The following is a 4,309-nucleotide window of genomic DNA, read 5'->3' as shown; positions in this document are numbered from 1 at the left end:
GTCAGCCTCTTGCCCCCAACAATCTGGCTCCTCATTTTACCCACCTCGGAAGGATGGAAGGCTGAGTCAATCTTGAGCCTGTGAGATTTGAGCTGCCGAACTGCAGCTAGCAGTCAGCTGAATTAGCCTGCAGTGCTGCACTCTAACCACTGCGCCACCTCGACTCTTACATCTAGATCAGTATTTTTTACATTTGGCAGTTTTAAGTTGGGTGGATTTTAACCCAGAGTGTTGGCTGGGAAATTCTGGGAGTTGAAGCCCATCTTAAAGGTGCCGAAGTTGAGAAACACTGTTCTAGATCAATCCTGCACTTGTGGGTATGTTTACAGTTTCTTTACATTTTCTTTCTGTTTTTCTGATTCCATTTGATACTTTTTCTATTCCTTTCTTCCTTCTTTTGTTCTTGAAACAATAGTGACATCCCCAATTAATAGGATCAAATATAAACTGACAGGTAGAAGTTCCCCAACCTCACCTGAACACCGTAAGCACCTGGAGAGGAAGGATCAGTCAGATTAGCCAGTGTTGGATGGCCGAAATCTTTGATTTTTCATTAGTGGTCTTCTTGTTTTCAAATTGTTGGGAGGCAGAGGTATCCTTCGTAGGAAAGAGCATTTGCAAGAGTCGGAATCCTAACTCCCACCTACAATTAGCAACGCTGGTTTTATAACTAACAGGAGAGAGTTACAGATAGTCCTCAACTTACGACTACCACTGAGCCCAAATTTTTCTGTTGCTAAGTGAGATATTGGTTGAGTTTTGGCCCCATTCTACCACTTTTTTTGCCACAGTTGTTAAGGGTTGTTAAGTTAGTAGCACGGTTGTTAAGTGAATCTGGCTTTCCCGTTGACTTTGCTTGGCAGAAGGTCGCAAAAGGGGATCATCTGACCCTGTGGGACACTGGGACGGTCATAAATAGAAACCAAAATCTGATCATGTGCCGCTGCAATGGTCATAAGTGTGAAAACGGTCATAAGGCATTTTCAGTGCCGTTGTAACTTTGAATGGTCACTAAATGAACTGTTGTAAGTCGAGGACTACCTGTATTTCAAGAAATACAATGCAGAGATAGGCTGAGCCTAATACCTGGTTAGCTGCATCCTGCCAGGAGGAGAATTGGAGAATTTATGCTCCAGAGGCCTGTGCTAGAAACCGGGGCAAAACGAAGTGATCTCACATTAACAGCACTTTAGGTGAAGTGAGGGCGGTGGCTCAATGGCTAAGACACTGAGCTTGTGGTTCAGAAAGGTTGGCAGTTCGGCGGTTCGAATCCCTAGTGCTGTGTAACAAAGTGAGCTCCCGTTACTTGTCCCAGCTTCTGCCAACCCAGCAGTTCGAAAGCACGTAAAAATGCAAGTAGAAAAATAGGGACCACATTTGGTGGGAAGGTAACAGCGTTCCGTGCGCCTTCGGCATTTAGTCATGCCGTCCACATGACCACGGAGATGTCTTCGGACAGCGCTGGCTCTTCGGCTTTGAAACGGAGATGAGCACCACTCCCTAGAGTCGGGAATGACTAGCACATATCTGCGAGGGGAAACTTTACCCTTACCTTTTAGGTGAAGTGGAGCACACAATGGATCACTAAATATCTATGTCCCACTGCTCCCTTGGGGGTCTCAAAAGTGCTAACAAGTGACTCTTTCTGTTGGATTTGACCTCTGATCTCAATGCCAAGGCAGTGAACCACAATTCTACATACTAGATCTTTCACTTGTTTTGCAATTCGACTCTCCTTGACTCAGCCAAAAATCTTCCTGACATGTTTGGGGTCCCTACGATCAGTTCCCAGCCTGACTCCATTGACTCTCCTGGTTTTTCTGTAGTTACTTGAGTTGCCTACAGCATAATGGGCGAGGGTCCCACCAATCGGACGCTGGCCAGTGGCCTTTGGATGCTGTCTAAATACGACAGCGAGAAAGACTATTTAATTCCGGTAGAGTGTAGGGCAATTGAAGGTTTTCTCCCCAATGGGAAGGTGATCAAATCATAGGGACACTGAAGAACTAAATAGTTACCAGTGCTTATTCTGCTGTGGAAGAAGGACTCTAGATCCGTGATTGCGAACCTATGGCACGCCTGGCACACAGAGCTCTCTCTGCGGGCATATCAGCCGTCACCCGAGCCCAACTCCATTGCGCATGCACCCGCCACCTCCCACTGGCCATCTGGTCTTCAGCTCTCTGCTGTGCATGGGGCAGATGCGGGGGACGCGCACACACTTGTGGGGGGTGCTCACATTGTATTTTGGGGCCTTGAGCAGTGGCCCCCACGTCCCATTTTGGCTTCTAGGTTGGTGCATGTGGCCTTTCAGGCCCAAAACGGGGCGGCCTCCGGGGAACCCATTTTGGGCCCAGAAAGCCTCCTGCATCAACCTGGAAGCCGAAAATGGAAAAGGGTGTGTGTGGAAGAGCTCAGGGGAGGGTTGTGCACACATGTGCAGGGTGCAAGGGGCGTGAGCAATGCATTGAGGGTCCACGCTTTCAGCCCACAATGGCAAAAAGGTTAGCCGTCACTGCTATAGATTCTTTCTGTGGCAAACCATGGGGAACTCCTGGTGCATGGAATTAATTGTTGACAATTGGAGAGCCGCCTGTCAACGATGCTTTTTAAGCCGGGGTTCCTCGCTGTGCAAGGTGACTTGAGATCCTGAAGAGAGGTAATTATTTGACTATTGATTCTACGTTCTGCACCACTGGCACCTGTCTCACTTCTCAGGCCCAACGCATGGAGCGAGTCATTTTAAAATCAATCCTCGGTAAACTTTCTAGTTGATTTCTCCTTCATTAGTTGCTGCCAACTCCCTGCTGGCTTAAATAAAAAAACGCACGAGGAAAAATCGCAAACCCATTCACAGAGTACAATATCGTATTACAGGTAGTCCTCGGCTTACGACGACAACCGAGCCCCGAATTTCTGTTGTTAAGCAAGACATCGGTAAAGCCGAGTTCTGCCCCATTTTACGGAACTTGCTTGCCTCAGTGTTTAAGTGAACCACTGAGGTTGTTAAGTTAGTCACACGGTCGTTAAGTGAATCTGTCTTCCCCATCGATTTTGCTTGTCAAGGAGGTCGCAAAAGGGGATCACGCGATCCCAGGATACTGCAATGGTTGCTAAGCGTGAGTCAGTTGCCAAGGGGCTGGATTTTGATCATGCGACCACGGAGATGCCACACGGTCGTAAGTGTGAAAAGTGGTCATAAGTCACATTTTTCAGTGCCATTGTAACATTGAATGGTCACTAAATGAACTGTCTTAAGTCGAGGATTACCTGTATTAGTGCTTTCTCCTTTTCCTTCCACCAGGTCCTCTAATTATTGAGCTGTTATTACCTTCTTTTTAAAAATAATGTTGTATTTATTCTGAGGTAAACCTCTTGAAATGTGTTGAAGCGAAGGTGTCATTAAAACATTTAACGTATCTGACTGTCTTTGAACTGGTTCTTAGGGCTGTGTAAGGAACAATGTGTTCTGTCTGAGGCTTCCCAAGTGCATGAAGCAAACTCCTGGTCCCAACGAAAAACCCTTTTATTAATTGACTGTGAATTCTGCTCATTCGCATCCAGCAAAGTCTTTCAAGGGAGGATTTACAGTCACAGACCTTATCTGTCTTAGAGAGCTGCCAGGCCAATATCTGCAGGAATCTCAGAGAGTCACAAACCAATTAAGCGACCTAATTGTCTCCTGCAAACTCCACTCCCTTTTTGCTCCTCTTTTATTTCCTCTGGGAGGGGCCATTCACTGTCCACCTGTGGCCTTACTCCCAAGTCAACCCTTGTGCCTTAGCTGTTCCCTTCGTCTGGCAACTCTGTGCATGCACACACTGGGAACAGGCTCCAGCTGTTCATCTGCCTCACTGATGTCTGACTCCGAAGGCAGCTGATAACTGGCATACAACTCTGGCCCATACTCTGCCTCCGACACAGAGCCCTCATCAGAGCCTTCCCCAGACTCCAGGACTGGCCCATGCTCCTCCCCAACTTCCTCACTGTCCGAATCTGCTGCATAGCTCTGCTAGCCGCTTGTGGGCCACAACACAATGGGTGATGACAAAGACATGTCTTCTCTCATGCAAACTTCCCTTCTTGTACCATATCCATTATCGGACGTTGGCGATTATGTTAGCGATCCTATTTTTATTAACAGCCACATGAAAAAATGCTGCTGAGTTTTGTCCAAAGCAGTAACTTAGGTTTTGAAGCCCTGATGTTCTTCTTCTGCCTGGATCTCATTTCCCTTCAATCTTTCCTTGGAAGATTAAGTGAAGAATGCCGTATTTTCCAGGTGTTGCTTTACATATCCAAAATATTC

This window comes from Thamnophis elegans, chromosome 2 (genome assembly GCF_009769535.1).
Source record: "Thamnophis elegans isolate rThaEle1 chromosome 2, rThaEle1.pri, whole genome shotgun sequence".
In the NCBI taxonomy this organism is placed as follows: domain Eukaryota; kingdom Metazoa; phylum Chordata; class Lepidosauria; order Squamata; family Colubridae; genus Thamnophis; species Thamnophis elegans.
Note: the sequence above shows the minus strand (reverse complement) of the source record.